Source organism: Erpetoichthys calabaricus, chromosome 6 (genome assembly GCF_900747795.2).
Source record: "Erpetoichthys calabaricus chromosome 6, fErpCal1.3, whole genome shotgun sequence".
NCBI classification, from domain to species: Eukaryota; Metazoa; Chordata; class Cladistia; order Polypteriformes; family Polypteridae; genus Erpetoichthys; species Erpetoichthys calabaricus.
This window is the reverse complement of record NC_041399.2, coordinates 177,005,854-177,026,506: the sequence shown is the minus strand read 5'-3', so window position 1 is coordinate 177,026,506 and position 20,653 is coordinate 177,005,854.

Genomic DNA, 20,653 nt, shown 5'->3' with positions numbered 1-20,653 from the left:
TTGTCACACAAAATGTTTCTGATCATCAAACACATTTAACCATTAGTCAAATATAACACAAGTAAACACAAAATGCAGTTTTTAAATGATGGTTTTTATTATTTAGGGAGAAAAAAAATCCAAACCTACATGGCCCTGTGTGAAAAAGTAATTGCCCCCTTGTTAAAAAATAACCTAACTGTGGTGTATCACACCTGAGTTCAATTTCCGTAGCCACCCCCAGGCCTGATTACTGCCACACCTGTTTCAATCAAGAAATCACTTAAATAGGAGCTGCCTGACACAGAGAAGTAGACCAAAAGCACCTCAAAAGCTAGACATCATGCCAAGATCCAAAGAAATTCAGGAACAAATGAGAACAGCAGTAATTGAGATCTATCAGTCTGGTAAAAGTTATAAAGCCATTTCTAAAGCTTTGGGACTCCAGCGAACCACAGTGAGAGCCATTATCCACAAATGGCAAAAACATGGAACAGTGGTGAACCTTCCCAGGAGTGGCCGGCCGACCAAAATTACCCCAAGAACGCAGAGACGACTCATCCGAGAGGTCACAAAAGACCCCAGGACAACGTCTAAAGAACTGCAGGCCTCACTTGCCTCAATTAAGGTCAGTGTTCACGACTCCACCATAAGAAAGAGACTGGGCAAAAACGGCCTGCATGGCAGATTTCCAAGACGCAAACCACTGTTAAGCAAAAAGAACATTAGGGCTCGTCTCAATTTTGCTAAGAAACATCTCAATGATTGCCAAGACTTTTGGGAAAATACCTTGTGGACTGATGAGACAAAAGTTGAACTTTTTGGAAGGCAAATGTCCCGTTACATCTGGCGTAAAAGGAACACAGCATTTCAGAAAAAGAACATCATACCAACAGTAAAATATGGTGGTGGTAGTGTGATGGTCTGGGGTTGTTTTGCTGCTTCAGGACCTGGAAGGCTTGCTGTGATAGATGGAACCATGAATTCTACTGTCTACCAAAAAATCCTGAAGGAGAATGTCCGGCCATCTGTTCGTCAACTCAAGCTGAAGCGATCTTGGGTGCTGCAACAGGACAATGACCCAAAACACACCAGCAAATCCACCTCTGAATGGCTGAAGAAAAACAAAATGAAGACTTTGGAGTGGCCTAGTCAAAGTCCTGACCTGAATCCAATTGAGATGCTATGGCATGACCTTAAAAAGGCGGTTCATGCTAGAAAACCCTCAAATAAAGCTGAATTACAACAATTTTGCAAAGATGAGTGGGCCAAAATTCCTCCAGAGCGCTGTAAAAGACTCGTTGCAAGTTATCGCAAACGCTTGATTGCAGTTATTGCTGCTAAGGGTGGCCCAACCAGTTATTAGGTTCAGGGGGCAATTACTTTTTCACACAGGGCCATGTAGGTTTGGATTTTTTTTTCTCCCTAAATAATAAAAATCATCATTTACAAACTGCATTTTGTGTTTACTTGTGTTATATTTGACTAATGGTTAAATGTGTTTGATGATCAGAAACATTTTGTGTGACAAACATGCAAAAGAATAAGAAATCAGGAAGGGGGCAAATAGTTTTTCACACCACTGTATATGCTTAATTGGAATTTGGAGGCTAAGTTAACATCTTCAAAATCCAGAACATTTTTTTCACTGTGGCAGGGTGAAAGAGGCCGCTACCATCAGGGAATACCATTAACATGAAGAGGTGTATGTGGTCTGCAACAATCTTTATATAAAATGTCAAAATAACATTCACATAAATGCCAGGACTAATGGTTTCCCAGCAGAACACTACCCAGAGCATTGTACTGCCAGCTTGCCTTCTTTCCATAGTGCATCCAGCTGCCATATCTTCCCCAGGTAAACAATGCTCTCACACCTAACTATCCATATCCTCAGACCAGGACACCTTCACTTCTAGTCTAGTCTCCACTTTCACAGTCTAGTTTTGACACTAGCATGCCCATTGTAGGTGTTTTTGCCAGTGGACAACTATCAACATAGTGTCTCTGAAAGTTCTGCACATACGCGGCCCATACATAGCAAACTGTGATTCACTGTGCTTCCTGCCACCTTTCTGTCATGGCCTCAAGTTTATCAGCAATTTGTGCTACAGTGGCTCTTCTTTGATATTGAAACAGATGGCCTAACCTTTGTTTGCCACAACTTGGGTGTGCCTAACCCGGTCACTGATTCACCAGTTGTCCTTCCTTGGACTACTTTGGGTAGGTACTTTAACATCCTACAAGATCTGCTGTTTTGAAGGTGCTGTGACCCAGTCGTCTAACCATCACAATCGGCCCTTGTCAGAGTTGCTCAGATCCTTATGCTTGCCCATTTTTTCCTGCTTCCAACACATCCGCTTCAAGAGCTGACTGTTCACTTGCTGCCTAGTATATCCCACCCTTGACAGGTGCCACTGTGACAGGATACACTTGTCCAGTCAGTGGTCTTAATGTTGTGGCTTCAATAGCTTAATTCTTCAAAGCAGGTACTGTACTTAACTTAGAAATGTATTTAAAAATAGGCACAAAATTAGGCAGCATGGCACATGGAATGTTCATGTGAACATTTTTAAAGATGTAATCATTTTGTATGTTTTAAGAATGTTCCTAAATGTTATTATCATCTTCCAAATTTGAATGCAATCTTTAACTCCACAATGCCTTTGTATTATTCTGCATTAAATGTTTATTTTATAGGTTGGGTAACAGAATGTAAATAAATGTTTTCTTTGATTAGTAGATGCAATCATATGTTTAGCCCTCCCCCCAGGGCCCCATTTCTAAATTTGTGAACATTATCATCATGATAAAACAGATGAAATAGGAAACAGATGTGGTACTATTATTGGCAGTCATCATTCTTAAAATAGCAAAACTTGTTTATAAAGCAAAAATAATGATGTGTCTGAACACAGTCTTTGTTCAAAGCTAATCACCACTCCACAATCTTCGGAATTATATGTCCTGGAACGCTTTCATCCTACCTTAAATACAGTTAGGTCCATAAATATTTGGACAGAGACAACTTTTTTCTAATTTTGGTTCTGTACATTATCACAATGAATTTTAAATGAAACAATTCAGATGCAGTTGAAGTGCAGACTTTCAGCTTTAATTCAGTGGGGTGAACAAAACGATTGCATAAAAATGTGAGGCAACTAAAGCATTTTTTAACACAATGTCCAAAGACATGCAGGTTAGGTGGATTGGTGATTCTAAATTGGCCCTAGTGTGTGCTTGGTGTGTGTTTGTGTGTGTCCTGCGGTGGGTTGGCACTCTGCCCGGGATTGGTTCCTGGGATTGGCTCCAGCGGACCCCTGTGACCCTGTGTTCGGATTCAGCAGGTTGGAAAATGGATGGATGGATGAATTTTGTTAGCATTAATTACACTTTTTTTTGAGTGACTGTTGAAAGAACAGCAGATTTTTTGATCCTTTGACCTCAGACAGTCAAATGGTACATGTTTTTCCTCCACCTCAACTAAGAACACAGGAGTGCCGCAAGAATATGTGCCCAGTCCCCTCCTCTATGCCCCCATGACTGTGTGCCCACACACTTCAAACACCATCATCAAGTCTATGGATGACACAACTGTGGTGGGTCTGATCATCAATAACAATGAAACAGCCTATAGGACAGAGGTGTAGAAGTTTGTGGTTTGGTGTGAGGAAAATAATTTGTATCTTAACACAAAATAGATAAAAGTAATCATAAATTTTAGGAAAACGTAAAGGACAGAACATTCATTAATTATGATCAGGAATGAACCTGTGAAAAGAGTGTTCAGTTTAAAATTTTTTGGGGTTAGCATCATAGAAGTTCTCTCTTGGTCTACTAACACCTCCATTATAGTAGGAGAAGGATGGAATCGACTATACTATTTGAGGTGGCTGAGGAGTGTAAATCTGCCCCAGAAAATGCTGGTCAACTTCTACAGGAAAGCTTAAGAACCTGCCAGATAAGTGTGGAGCTCTTCTGCAGGTTATTAAAACAGCCCAGAAAGTCATAGGAACACAGCAGCCAGCAACGGAAGACATGCATTGATCACACTGTTTGAAGAGGGCATTTAATATTATTAAAGATCTTTTTCATCTGGGAAACTATCTGTTAATGAACTATTAAATACAATAAGCTTAATAGCATAATATGATGCAATGATAATATACATGGGATATGTGGGTAATATTTGATTAGGAATTGTACAGTGTGGCACAATTTTTGTAATATTGTGTTACTGTGTATGATATTTTCTTGATTTATTTTATTTTATTTTTGGCATTGACTTGAGTAGTTATTGATGTGAAAACAGAATGATATTAAAGTTTTGATTTGATTTGACTGAGACAAGGAACACTTGGAATTACTTTGTCTGGAACAGGAGTGGCCATCTGTGGTTCCTTTTTTCCTGCTCATTTGCCATTAAAGGTTTCCTTAAAGTCCTCCTTTTTTCCAGCTTGAAGCATCCCATCTTTCAGTTATGTGAAATTGTTTTGTCCAAGTTTTAAAAACTTACAAAGGTCAAGTTGTGTTATCTTAAATGATAGTCACCAGAGCTGTGAATTCTTTTAATGCCACCCTTATTTGGTCAAAACAATTTATTTTATTTCAGGATGCGCTGACTATTATGGAATACCGTCTGTGCCAAAATGAAATAAATAAAATGGAAATTATGAAATAAATATTTGCATCCAAAAATACAGTGATATTTATAATTTAGTTGAAAAATTGTAGAAAAAGATTGATTAATATCTATGCACCTAACCTAGATGACAGAGATTTCTTCCAAAATATACTTGCATCTATCCCTAATGCGAACAGTCAAAATTATAATGGCTGGAGACTTTAATTGTGTTTTAAATCCAGAGCTGGATAGATCCTCATCTACATTTGCAATAACATCTGATACTGCAAAGATAATTACACATTTTGTAATGGATCACACTTATCAGACCCATGGAAGTTTTTAAATCCTAGCCTAAGAGCATACTCCTTCTTCTCACCAATACATCATTGTTATTCAAGAATTGATTATTTCCTCATTGGCAATAATTTTTTACCCGCTACCATATTTAGTAAGTACGACACTATTGTTATCTTAATACATAATTCGCCAGTCTCCTCACTCACTCACGTCCGTCCGAAGCCAAATGCACAGTCACCTTCTGCGCATGTCGCCTTTTGCGCATGTCTGAAGCTGAATGCGCAGTTGCCCGAAAAACCTTACGAGACCAACATCGCGGCAGGCGGCGGATTTACGGCCGCGAAAATTCAAAGAGAAAGGCGACTTCGACCAACATCGCGGCAGGCGGAGGATTTACAGCCGCAAAAATTCAAAGAGAAAGGCGACTTCAATTAAAGCTCTAGAGGCCTGAAAGGCGATTTCGACTACAGCTCCAGGCCTAATTACGCATTCATTCAATACACCTACATCAGGTTTGTGGTGCTTATACTTATTACTATTGCACTCGTGCCCGTTTCATCTTACGTTGTTGAAATGGGCTCTTTGTTTAGTCTAAAATAATGCCCCTCTGATCGTGGAGCTTAACTTAATATGTGCTACACACTTATCTCGTAGTTGGCGTCATAACCACCTGTCATTAACTGATGATCACTATACAGAATTCATATCCAGGCAAACTAATTATTTTCTTGAAACAAATACATTCTCAGCAAGTACACTCCGGGAAACTCTGAAGGCATTTTTAAGAGGACAGATTATTTCATATCTTTCTACCAAAAATACATATGAAACCAATAAGGCGTCTGAGTTAATCAGCGAAATTACTGGAATTATCTACAATAGTCCAGGTTTCCAAATTAGGCACTTTATAGGAAAAGACAGGTTTTGTAATCAGAATTTAACCTCTTGACAACTAAAGAAATGGAACAGCCCATCTTTAAATTGTGATGTCATTATTACGAACATGGAGAAAAGGCCAATAAGATCTTTGCCCAACAAATCCACAAGCAGGGAGTCTGCAATGCAATAACAGCAATCACCAACACACATGGAGATAAAATCATAGACCATACAAATATAACCCACACATTTAGAGAGTACTATAAGTCCTTATATTTTACTCAGTCTAACAACGATAAGACACAATCTAATGAGTTTTTTTGATTCATTACAGATACCACAGCTAGATACTCATAGTGCTGTAGAACTGGATAAACCCGTGACACTTTCAGAATTACTAGACACTATAAACTCATTTCAAAGTGGGAAAAAAACAAGACATGGATAGATGGTCACTCCTCCATCTTACATTAGTGGGGAGAATCATTGTTAAGAGGACTATCCTTCCCAAGCTTCTTTTCCTATTTGAAAGCATCTCCATATACATGTGACCTGATAGTTTCATCACTTGTCAATGAAGACAAAGACCACCTGGCTTAGTCTGTTACTAATAGTTAATCCTTTGCTGTTGATTATTTTTCCCTGATTATGTACTCTAAGCTCCCAAAGTTCTTTTAGAGGCTTTCCTTACATTCAAATTGGCAAACACTCTGAGACAGTTTAGAGTTGGGATGGTTAACTTGAATAGAAAAAGATCACACATACCTTGAGACATATTGGAAATGCTCAGACATAGAAGTACTCTTCAAAATTTGACATTGATGAATGTATTGTGAGTAATTTAAGACTGACTGGACACTGTGTTCGCAAGAAAATGTACATAAAGAAATCACAAAGGCACATATTAATGCTAAACGTCAGAGGCTGGAAATTCCACATGGTATACTTCCAGTTGACCGATGCAGACAGTCCACTGAATTGATTTTAAACAACCCATGATCTCTTCATCAAAGTGGATATTTTGAAGATCACTTATCTGTCCAAGCAGTCATAATGTATAAATTTGTCTTAAAACAGCATCATGCTTTTTCCAACATACTGCTCTTCATATTGGCAGCAGTCCACCACAAAACAAGTCTAAATGTTTGACTGACGGTATACCATTAGAAGGGAACAGGGAAGCAGCGCCTGCATTCCACAAGCCTCGAGATAATTCAAGACGATGGATGGTGACTTTCAGATAGGGGATAGTGGGTTGTTCTTGATGAAGTGGAGAGAATGAAAGAGAGGTAGAGACAGAACAACAGTGAAAGGGCTATCACAGCTATGTGGTGTTATGGGTCCACAGCTCTTCCAGCAAAGGCCAGTTTGTAGTTAAATGAATAATCACTGCGCTCGCTGCTTAGCGAGGGGGCGTGGTGGCTGTAACGAGCTGCAGGGCGATCTGCGGTGTGGGCGTTTCTCACCTAAGTGCACAGGTGAGGGACTGCTCACATCCGTGATTACTCCTGTGGCTAATGGGCTACAGCTGCCATGTCCTTTCTGCATATATAGAGAAGCCTGAGACGGTTAGAGGAAGTACAAGAGGAGAAGAAGTAAGAGAAAAAGTAAAAGAAAAAGTAAAAGAAAGAAAGAAAGATGGAGGTTATGGGAGGACACATGCAAGGAAGAGAGAGAGAGAGCGAGTGCGCCGGTGCAAGTGAATGAGCGAGCAAGAGCAGGCTCGCAGCAGCTGAATAGGCAACCTGGGTGTTAGGCCGACACCCCAGGTTTAGTAGTTGTTGTCGCTCCCGCAGAGTTGTATGAAGGACAGGAGTGACTGGAAGGTGGATGATTCTCCACGGATGACCACGGGAGTCAGGAGTTGGGAATGTGATATCCTCCACGTGAGAGTTTTGGCCGTTGGTGGATTTCCCAGGTCACTGTCAGGGGGAGCCGACCGGAGCCAAGGATCGGAAAGGTGACTGACAGTAGTAGTAGCAGCATGAGTAGGTAGAAGGCGAGCTGCAGAAAGAGTGTCTCACCTGTTGAGCAGCCCAGATGGGAGTAGCAGGGGAGCCACCAGGGTAACCAAGGAGCACCGGGCTTGTCATTTGTTTTTAGAGACTGCTTCCTGTTGAACGTTTTAACCTCATTTTAAAGGATTGTTGTTTTGTGTATTTTAACCTCCACACGTTGCGTTTTAAGGATTACAGTAATCCCTCGCTATATCGCGCTTTGCCTTTTGCGGCTGCACTCCATCGCGGATTTTATATGTAAGCATATTTAAATATATATCGTGGATTTTTTGCTGGTTCGCGGATTTCTGCGGACAATGGATCTTTTAATTTCTTGTACATGCTTCCTCAGTTGGTTTGCCCAGTTGATTTCATACAAGGGATGCTATTGGCAGATGGCTGAGAAGCTACCCAACTTACTTTTCTCCCTCTCTTGCGCTGAGTTTCTCTGATCCTGATGTAGGGGGATTGAGCAGGAGGGCTGTTCGCAAACCTAGACGATACGGACGCTCGTCTAAAAATGCTGAAAGATTATCTTCACGTTGCTACCTTCTGTGCAAGCTGCTTCCTGAAGCGACATGCTGCATGGTGCTTCGCATACTTAAAAGCTCGAAGGGCACGTATTGATTTTTCACTGTTTGTTTTTATCTGTCTTTCACTCTCTCTCTCTCTCTCTCTCTCTCTCTGCTCCTGACAGAGGGGGTGTGAGCTGCCGCCTTCAACAGCTTTGTACCGGCGGTGCTTCGCATACTTAAAAGCCAAACAGCCCTATTGATTTGTTTGCTTTTGTCTCTCTCTCTCTCTCTGACATGCTCTGCTCCTGACTCGCACTCCTTTGAAGAGGAAGATATGTTTGCATTCTTTTAATTGTGAGACTGAACTGTCATCTCTGTCTTGTCATGGATTACAGTTTAAACTTTTGAAAAAGAGACAAATGTTTGTTTGCAGTGTTTGAATAACGTTCCTGTCTCTCTACAACCTCCTGTGTTTCTGCACAAATCTGTGACCCAAGCATGACAATATAAAAATAACCATATAAACATATGGTTTCTACTTCGCGGATTTTCTTATTTCGCGGGTGGCTCTGGAACGCAACCCCCGCGATGGAGGAGGGATTACTGTATTTATTTATTGAACATTGCACTACTGCACTTGATTTGGACACTGTTTTGATTCTTTTAATAAAAGCACTGCACTTTGTTACACCATCCCCTTGCTCAAATATTATTGCCTCACTGTCTAGCACATAGATGACATTACCGATGGTGTTGGGTTCAAGGGCTCCCTAATAGAAGATGGGAGCATGGAGCCGAACCCGCATCGTCACAAGCTACACCAGCAGTGTTACATTAAGGAAGGAAACAGTGCACAATTAGCAGCGGGTCTTCTTTTACCAGGCATTTCCCATGGATAGTAAAAGTGAGAACATTGTGGTCATTGCTGTTCACTTTATTTTTGTCACACCCATTGCATGGTACAGTAATATCTTACACTGAATACACAGTATATATGTAATACTGTATATATAATACTGAATTACACAGAAGGAGTTGCATTGCATCTTTGTGCACCTGCAGAAAGCATATATATATATATATATATATATATATATATATATATATATATATATATATATATATATATATGGTTGAAATAGTTTACTGTCAAATAAATGCAAAGAGTACGCGACACGTGTTTCGCCCTCATTATGGGCTCATCAGGCGTACAAACTCCACTGCACTCCCTCTCGGGAATCGAACCTCGGACGTCAGCGCCAGAGGCGATGCCCCTAACATTGCGCCAAGCGTTACCTGGTAGGTAACCACCCATACAATCAGATTGTGACACAGACTTCGAATGCCGTGAATGTAATTACCCCGATCTACATGCTGTCAAATAAACGAACCACACGCCGTGGTGCAACGTTAGGGGCATCGCCTCTGGCGCTGATGTCCGAGGTTCGATTCCCGAGAGGGAGTGCAGTGGAGTTTGTACGCCTGATAAGCCCATAATGAGGGCGAAACACGTGTCGCGTACTCTTTGCATTTATTTGACAGTAAACTATTTCAACCATTCTATGATCTGCTCCTCACAAACTGAGGGCACCGTGGCGGATGTTAGCAGATTGCTGGCCAACCACAAGCGTTACCTGGTAGGTAACCACCCATACAATCAGATTGTGACACAGACTTCGAATGCCGTGAATGTAATTACCCCGATCTACATGCTGTCAAATAAACGAACCACACGCCGTGGCGCAACGTTAGGGGCATCGCCGCTGACGTCCGAGGTTCGATTCCCGAGAGGGAGTGCAGTGGAGTTTGTACGCCTGATGAGCCCATAATGAGGGCGAAACATGTGTTGCGTACTCTTTGCATTTATTTGACAGTAAACTATTTCAACCATTCTATGATCTGCTCCTCACAAACTGAGGGCACCGTGGCGGATGTTAGCAGATTGCTGGCCAACCACTAGCGTTACCTGGTAGGTAACCACCCATACAATCAGATTGTGACACAGACTTCGAATGCCGTGAATATATATATATATATATATATATATATATATATATATATATATATATAAATGCTGTGAAAAAATGCTGTAAACAAAGAATGCTTTCAGAAATATAAATAATGATTGTTTATTGTTATCAATTTACAAAATGCAAAGTGAGTGAACAAAAGAAAAATCTAAATCAAATCAATATTTGGTGTTACTACCTTTTGCCTTCAAACCAGCATCAATTCTTATAGGCACACTTGCACAAAGTCAGGGATTTTGTAGGATTCTAGTCAGGTGTATGATCAACCAATTATACCAAACAGGTGCTAATGATCATCAATGTCACACGTAGGCTGAAACACAGTCATTAACTGAAACAGAAACAGCTGTGTAGGAGGCTTAATACTGGGTGAGGAACAGCCAAACTCTGCTACCAAGGTGAGGTTGTGGAAGACAGTTTCATGTCATGGCAAGATTGAGCACAGCAACAAGACACAAGGTAGTTATACTGCATCAGCAAGGTCTCTCCCAGACAAAGATTTCAAAGCAGACTGGGGTTTCAAGATGTGTTGTTCAAGCTCTTTTGAAGAAGCACAAAAAAAACGGGCAACGTTGAGGATCGTAGACGCAGTGGTCGGCCAAGGAAACTTAGTGCAGCAGATGAAAGACACATCAAGCTTATTACCCTTCGAAATCGGAAGATGTCCAGCAGTGCCATCAGCTCAGAACTGGCAGAAACCAGTGGGACCCAGGTACACCCATCTACTGTCCGGAGAAGTCTAGCCAGAAGTGGTCTTCATGGAAGAGCTGCAGCCAAAAATCCATACCTCCGACGTGGAAACAAGGCCAAGTGACTCAAGTATGCACGAAAACATAGGAACTGGGGTGCAGAAAAATGGTAGCAGGTGCTCTGGACTGATGAGTCAAAATTTGAAATTTTTGGCTGTAGCAGAAGGCAGTTTGTTTGTCGAAGGGCTGGAGAGCAGTACAATAATGAATGTCTGCAGGCAACAGTGAAGCATGGTGGAGGTTCCTTGAACGTTTGGGGCTGCATTTCTGCAAATGGAGTTGGAGATTTGGTCAGGATTAATGGTGTTCTCAATGCTGAGAAATACAGGCAGATACTTATCCATCATGCAATACCATCAGGGAGGCGTATGATTGGTCCCAAATTTATTCTGCAGCAGGACAACGACCCCAAACATACAGCCAAAGTCATTAAGAACTATCTTCAGTGTAAAGAAGAACAAGAAGTCCTGGAAGTGATGGTATGGCCCCCACAGAGCCCTGATCTCAACATCATCGAGTGTGTCTGGGATTACATGAAGAGACAGAAGGATGTGAGGAAGCCTACTTCCACAGAAGATCTGTGGTTAGTTCTCCAAGATGTTTGGAACAACCCACCAGCCGGGTTCCTTCAAAAACTGTGTGCAAGTGTACCTAGAAGAATTGATGCTGTTTTGATGGCAAAGGGTGGTCACACCAAATACTGATTTGATTTAGATTTCTCTTTTGTTCGTTAACTGCATTTTGTTGATTGATGAAAATAAATGATTAACACTTCCATTTTTGAAAGCATTCTTTGTTTACAGCATTTTTTCACACCTGCCTAAAACTTTTGCACAGTACTGTTTATATAACAATATATATAGTAATACTGAATATAAATAGTAATATATATATATTATATATATATTTGATATATAATATATAGTAATACTGAATTACACAGAATTTTATTTATTTTTGTCACACCTATTGCATGGTACAGTAATAATAGGTCTGCAGTAGGAATGACGGATGCATTCAATGTGGAGGTGGGATTACATCAGGGATCAGCTCTGAGCCCTTTCTTATTTGCAATGGTGATGGACAGGTTGACAGATGAAATTAGACAGGAGTCCCCGTGGACTATGATGTTTGCTAATGACATAGTGATCTGTAGCGATAGTAGGGAGCAGGTTGAGGAGACCCTGGAGAGGTGGAGATATGCTCTAGAGAGGAGAGGAATGAAGGTCAGTAGGAACAAGACAGAATACATGTGTGTAAATGAGAGGGAGGTCAGTGGAATGGTGAGGATGCAGGGAGTAGAGTTGGTGAAGGTGGATGGATTTAAATACTTGGGATCAACAGTACAGAGTAATGGGGATTGTGGAAGAGAGGTGAAAAAGAGAGTGCTGGCAGGGTGGAATGGGTGCAGAAGAGTGTCAGGAGTGAATTGTGACAGATGTGATATCAACAAGTGTGAAAGGGAAGGTCTACAGGACGGTAGTGAGACCAGCTATGTTATATGGGTTGGAGATGGTGGCACTGACCAGAAAGCAGGAGACAGAGCTGGAGGTGGCAGAGTTAAAGTTGCTAAGATTTGCATTGGGTGTGACAAGGATGGATAGGATTAGAAATGAGGACATTAGACGGTCAGCTCAAGTTGGATGGTTGGGAGACAAAGAGAGGCAAGATTGCGCTGGTCTGGACATGTACAGAGGAGAGATGCTGGGTATATTGGGAGAAGGATATTAAGGATAGAGCTGCCAGGCAAGAGGAAAAGAAGAAGGCCTAAGAGAAGGTTTATGGATGTGGTGAGAGTGGACATGCAGGTGATGGGTGTAAAAGAACAAGATGCAGAGGACAGAAAGATATGGAAAAAGATGATCTGCTGTGGCAACCCCTAACGGGAGCAGCTGAAAGAAGAAGAAGACACTATCACTGTACATTTCATCTGCAAAACTAACTATTGCTACTCTTACTGCCTCGATGTTTTGCCAGTTTGAATGTGAGAAACGTTCAAGCAGTGCTCAAAGATATTTGGCAGCTTAATAACTATATCAGATAAAAGTAATTGAGAATAGAGGATTAGCCAATAGGAAAAGGTTCAGCCTGTTGGTCTTGACTGACAAGTGGTGAAACCAGCATTACAGTAAAAGAGGCATTTAAAAACACAGTATGCTGTTCAGAAAAGACACCTTGGGAAATTAAAGGTCTTTAAAAATTGTAAAATAAAACATGTAATAATAATAAAATAATGAAATTATATTTCATACTAATTAGATGACTATTATTTAATTATAATTTTTTACAATTCATTGACTAATCTATATGCATTGCTGTACTTTTGCATGCAATTGCTTATTTTATTATTGCCATTTTATTTGTTTCATTTTTGCACAAATGGTATTGCATAGGACTATAAGTACAGATCTGTTTTTCAGTAGAAATGTGACTCAGTTCTTCATCTAGTAATCTTTCTTTTGTAACAAACTTAAGGAGATATGTGGTTTTATCAGCGTTGTTTTGCTTCCTTAGTGTTACTTATTTTCTTATTATAAAGTTTACAACTCAATAAGCTGAGTAACATTTTAAACATGACTGTTAGCCCAGGTTTGTTGTGAATCAGCACTTCATCGCTTACTGGCATCTTTTTATCTGGAACATTGTATAAAATTTTTTCATATAACCTCCTGAATCAGTTCAAGCAGCGTTTTGCAATTTTTATATTTCTGCTCAGACAGTATATTAAAGTGGGATAAATTCTGACAGCTTTAACTTCAGTGGTAGGTGAGCACATAAAATTGCTAATATGGCATGAATCAAAGATACAGTCAGTTTATTTCAAATGAGCTCCTCCTCAGTAGTCTCCTCTCTGCAAAGTGAAGCTGTAGTCTTATTTTATGGCAATACATTATGTTACTTTTATTATTTTCTTCCATGGAAGAATATAACTGTGATCTATTTATCTAGCTTTCATTGCAAACCAAATCACTGTTTAAACACTCATCCAAGAAGGGAAACATTGGATCCAGGATGTCAAATGAGCATATTTGTTAATATAAACTGAAAGCAATATTTAACTATAGTTGAATAATCCAATTATACTCCATGAGCAAATGCTAATTCAGCACAGTACTGAAGAAGTCCGGTCTTCGTCTCAGGTCACTGGATAATGTCCATGTCTTGCAACCACATAGCAAGACAGGAAGCACCAGGACTCTAAAGACTTGGACCTTCGTCCTTTTGCATAGATATCGAGAGCACCACACACACCTTTCCAGCAACCTCACAACCAAATGCCCTCCTAATCTGTCTACTGACTTCATAGGAAGAGTCACCAGAGACATGAATGTCGGGAAAGTAAACCTCTCAACAAGGTCAACACTCTCTTCGCAGACAGACACACTGCTGATGGCTGTGCCTAAGAGGTCATTAAAAACCTGGATCTTGGTTTTATCCAGGACCCTCACAAGCCCGGACACTCAACACTCCTCACTCAGTCTCTCAATAGACCCGATCAGAGCCTCCTTTGAGATCACAGCATCATCAGCAAAGTCGAGATCAGTGAATCTTTCTTCACCAACAGATGCCCCTCAGCCGCTGGACCCCATGACTTTGCCCAACACCCAGTCCATGCAAGCATAGAACAGAATAGGAGCAACCCCAAAATCAACTGGGAAAAACACAGAGGTTCTGCCTCCACTCTGCACAGCACTCACAGTACCAGTGTACAGACCAGTCATGATATCCAGCAACTTTGAGGGAATTCCGGGAAGTCTCAGGATGTCCCACAGGGTAGCTCAATCATATGAGTTGAATGCTTTACAAAAACTGGCAAAGGCTGCAAAGAAACTGCTGATATTCATGTTTCCACTCCATGAGAACTCTCAGTGCCAGCATGCAGTCGATGGTAGACTTCTTAAACGTAAAACCAGAATGCTCCAATCACTGGTAGGGTGAGCAAGTGAGCATGGATCCTATTGAGGATGACCCTAGCAAGGACCTTACCTGGCACCGAGAGCAGTGTTATCCCCCTGTAGTTGCCACAATCCAGGTGATCACCCTTCCCTTTTCAGATAGACACCACAAGTTCTATTTTCCAGTCAGTTGGGATCATGCCCCTTTCCCAAATGGAAGCAAAGATTGCTTGCAAAGCCAGGAGGACAGCCTTACCACCAGCCTGCAGAAGTTCACCCTGGATACCACAGACCCCTGTCTCCTTCTCTACCCTTAGCTGGTTCTCCATCTGTGCAATCTTGGTGAGTTTGGGTTGTTCACAGCTAATTGGAGGATTAGCTTCAAGAACCGTGGACTCAGAGATATCCAACATCCTAGCAGGAGGAACAGCTTTAAACAGCTGCTCAGAGTAGCCAGCCCAGCGGGTCACAACCGCAGTGTCATCTGTAAGGACAATTCCACCAGCTGCTCTGACTGAGACTCTCCAAGGAACTGATTTGGATGTGCATAATAATTCAGTTCCTCTGTAAGCAGGATGTGGGTCGCAATGGGATATTTCAGTTTTTGTTGTCTTTTTTTTATACATTTACAAACATTTCTAAAATCTTACTTTCATGCTGCCACTGTGGGGTATTGAGTGCTGCTGGATGAAGAAAAAATAAGTTTAAATGATTTTAGCATAAGGCTGCAACATAGCAAAATGTAATAAAAGTGATGAAATCTGAATATTTTTTGAATGTTCTAATATCTTTTCTAAAAAGAGCAAAGTAAATGTAGAACACTTATCAATAAACCTAACAATCCTTGTAAAGTAAACACTGCCTCAAAACACATTCTTTTAAAGAAAAGTATTGAACTTGACGGGGAAAGTAGTGAATACATTGTAGTGGACCCAGCAATGATATTATGCTTCCAAGGGCAGATTGAAAATGAGATTACTTTGAAACAGAAAAAGAAGTGTCGTGATAAAGGGTGGCAATGTTAATTTTGGAATGTAGTAGAAATGAGATGGATCATCACATGTGGGACTTAAGATGAATGAGCTTCTCCCAAGCTATCATGAATGAAGCAAAGGAAGCTCCCAGCATATTCTTCCTATAGGAAACACCTGCTTAGTTGTGCCAAGTCATTAAGACTTTAAAGCAAGCCCTTTCCTTGCTATTAGATAGAAATAATAAATACATGGAACTGAGAAAGAAAAGGGAAAAAAACAGCAGCTCATCTCTAAAGGAGTTGCTATAAGAAGACTGAACATTAAATTCCAGTACCTGGTATTAGGAAAGACCAGGAGCAGAGTGTCATCTGCTTTTACATGAGTAGAATTTTAATGATTTAGACCGAAAATCGGGCATTTCCCCCTGAAACACAGACAATCACTTGGGAGGAATTGACTTTGTCCAAAACAAACAAAATCCTGCTTTTTAAGTTCACCTTGATGTATTGGATTTCAGTAGAACAAGGATGTTGTGTTAAGTGTTTTTCAAAATATGTAGTGGACTTTGATAACAGCAGTAATTCATGACTATTGTTTAATGTAAAAATTGGTTGTTTGAAATTTCTTTTTGAGTTTCTTTAAAATTTAAAAATTGAAACCTGTCTTCCGATAATGGTACACTAGAAATGGAAACCTGCTGGAGCACTGGACTCTGCTGACATCACTTCAGTGATCCTCTCGTTAACACAGGTGAGAGTGTTGACGAGGACAAGGCTGGAGATCACTCTGTCATTCTGATTGAGTTACAATAGAGAGGGTCAATTCTTATGAAGAAGGCTTCAAGGCACCCAAGAAAGTCCAGCAAGCACCACAACCGTCTCCTAAAGTTGATTCAGCTGCAGGACTGGGGCACCACCGGTGCAGAGCTTGCTCAGTAATGGCAGCAGGCAGGTGTGACTGCATCTCCTCACACAGTGAGGCAAAGATTTATGGAGGATGGCATGGTGTCAAGAAGGGCAGCAAAGAAGCCACTTCTCTGCAAGAAAAACAGTAGGGACAGAGTGATATTCTTCAAAAGGTACAGAGATTGGGCAGCTGAGGACTGGGGTAAAGTCATTTTCTCTGATGAATCCCCTTTCCAATTGTTTGCCGCATCCAGAAAAAAGATTGTCTAAAGAAGAAAAGGTGAGCGCTACCACCAGTCCAAAGACTGTCTAAAGAAGAAAAGGTCCTGTGTCATGCCAACAGTAAAGCATCCTGAGACCATTCATATGTGGGGTTGCTTCTCAGCCAAAGGACTGGGCTCACTCATTGTTTTGCCTAAAAACACAGCCATGGATAAAGAATGGTACCAAAACATCTTCCAAGAGCAACTTCTTCTAACCATCCAAGAACAGTTTGGTGATGAACAGCATGACATAGCCCTGTGCCATAAGACAAAAGTGACAACTAAGTAGCTCGGGGAGCAAAACATTGAAATTTTGGGAACATAGCCAGGAAACTCCCCAGACCTTAATCCCATTGAGAACTTGGGGTCAATCCTCAAGAGGCAGGTGGACAAACAAAAATCCATAAATTCTGACAAACTCCAAGCATTAATTATGCAAGAATGGGCTGCCATCAGTCAGAATTAGGCCCAGAAGTTGATTGACAGCATGCCAGGGCGAATTGTAGAGGTCTTGAAAAAGCAGGGCCAACACTGCAAATATTGTCTCTTTGCATAAACTTAATATAATCTTCTTTAATAAAACCCCTGTGTGCGTCCATGTGTCCGTGTGTGTGTGTCTTCTGGTGAAGTGCGCATGTGCGGGGCACAGTGCGATGCTTCAAAGGCTGCCTGATGCGTCACAGAAGACAGAGAGGGCGGGGCCTATAAAATATTGCGTGGCCGATCCGATGTCGGTAAATGAGGTAAGACCTATAACGTAAGGCACGAAAAATCCAATCGGGTACTGAGACGCGGAGACCAGCTTCCCCAAAGAGGTGGGATTAGTGTTTGTTGTTGTGCAAGTGTTCACTCTGAGGATGACAGATTTGCGATTATGAAGGTTGGCCCAGTAAAGAGTAAAGTGTCAGTCGTTGAAGGGGTTTTCCTAAATATACGAATTTTCATGATATTACAATAGGATGACTTTTAAAAGTAGATTTATTTTCGCGCACATAAAATCTGTTGCTGGGGGATACAATAATCAGCTGCACGCCAGCACAGATTAAAATACTTGCTGGGGAACTGCACAGTACTTGCTGGAGAGACCCCACAGGCACGATTATCAGCTTCACACCACACATTACATCAGTTGCTGGGGAGACTCTGCTGATTGCCCATTGTTGTAAAAAAAGAAAATTAAACGCATATTACGGACATCAAAGCCAGTAGTACTGTCAGAGAAAATTACAGGCATTTTACGGAAATACAAACCAGTATTACTGCAAGAGAAAATTAAAGGCACACAATACAGTGACGCATATTACAGCCACATACAAGCCAGTATTACTGTAACAGAACATAGACTGTCCCTTGCCATTTAATATAGACTGTTCCTACTAATGTTTATGCACTACTGTTCTAGCGCCCGTTATGTAACGGGCTTAATAACTAGTTGTCAATAAAAGCCTTTGAAACGTTCAAAATGCTTGTAATTATACCTCAGTATACCACAGGAACATCTGACAAAAAGATCTAAAAACACTGAAGCAGCAAACTTTGTGAAAACATACTTGTGTCATTCTCAAAACTTTTGGCCACGACTGTAATATATTTCAAAATAGGATGAAACAAATTATTGCAAATATAATAAGAAAACAAATCTTAGGTTCTGACAAGTGAGTTCCATTTAGTGCATATTTATGTGAACATGAATATGTGAGTATGTGAATTTCCCCTTGGGATTAATAAAGTATCTATCTATCTATCTATCTATCTATCTATCTATCTATCTATCTATCTATCTATCTATCTATCTATCTATCTATCTATCTATCTATCTATCTATCTATCTATCTATCTATCTGTGACATCCCACTGGAATAGTCAGATATATTTACGTTTGTTTCAATGCACTGGAATTAATCTACTTTAAAGGAAGTAATGGGCATTCTATTATCATACCTGTTATCTGACTTGTTGAGTTGGGTGTATTTATTCATTAAAACTGATCACTCAACAAAGAATGATATGTCACCTGTCACAACAAGTATTATAAATAAAACTCCAAACCAACACTAGCAAATGAATGATACGTACAAATGATTTGTACAGACATTATGCAGAGTGAAGTAGACCAGACAAAAGCAGCGGGTACTTCAGCTGAAGATAAGTTAAAGCCATGGAGTGCAGAAAAACTAAATATGGATTCAAATGTTATTGTTGCATGGTATAAAAGCAGATGTGGACATTTAGGTAGACAACATATAAAATCTTTTTAAAATAGCATATCATTACAGGGCTGGCAAGTTCATCATAAGATCATTCTCTGTCTGGTCTCTCCCCTTAGACCAGTTTTCCAAGTGTATTTCCCTAAGGAGAAGACATCTCCTGACAACTCAACTCCAAGGATCTGCAGGGTATATTCGCCCATCGGACAATCCAAGGTCAGAATCTGTACATCTACAGCATGTCCGCTTTATTTTACTTATTTAACACACTTGCCAAGTGAAACTGTGAAAAAATGAGAATTCTCAAAGGCTGATCTTTGATGGCTCACAAAACTTAAAAGAGATTGTCATTTATGTTTCATTTAAGAATGAACTTTCTCACAGATGTTCCTCCTAAAATTCCTTAGAAGAAACACCTTTAGATAAAAAAGAGACATAAGATACAACTGAGGTAAAAGGAGTCAAAATTCAGAATGTGGTTTGAAAAGCATATTATATTTTATGAGATCTCTTTCTAGTCTTGTTTTAATCTTTTGCAAGACTGCATGTTTTTACTTATTATTGGACTGATGCCTTTATCCAGGTGACTTGCAACATTTGAGATAGGAATGGTTACATTTATTTTGCTAATTGGAGCACAGGCAGATGAAGTGACTTTCTCATGGTCACATACTGGTGTCAGTACTGGGATTTGAACCCACAAAGCCCAAAGTCTTATGCCACACTTCCTGCCTTGTCTTCCAGAATGATTGTGATCTACTTGGAGCACAGCAATACAAGTTAGAGTAACCAATAGTATTATACAGAAGCAAGGATTACATTTTTTTAACCAGAATGAAATGTTTTATTACTACCGTTCATACATTTCACCGTATATTACTGAGCACACAATGCAAATCCTTTCAAATTGCAAGTAAAAATGTCAAGACACTACTTGGAAAAATCTAAGGCCATTGTATGACTTTGCTGAGATCTCTAATGAAGCTGAAGAGGAGACACTCCTGAGAATACCGGAGTGCTTTATCTCAGGAGAAAAATCTCAAAAGTATGAGCCAAAAGACAATGTCTCCATTTTATTTTTTTCTGATCTCATTGTTCTCAAGATAAACCAAAAAGATATTAGGAAGATCTCTTTTTTGATTTTTCATTCCTATGAGTATTACTGTTGGTATAAAGGAGTCCCAGTAGCATTTCTTGACACACTTCTGCTGAATGATTTGTTGGCTAAAAGTCCTCAGTTTTAGTCTGTCAAACATAGTCCTGTCTGGCACTCATTTTTGCTTTAATTCTCTCCTTTGCTACTACCTTCAGGGGGTCCAGAGTTTGTCCCAAAAC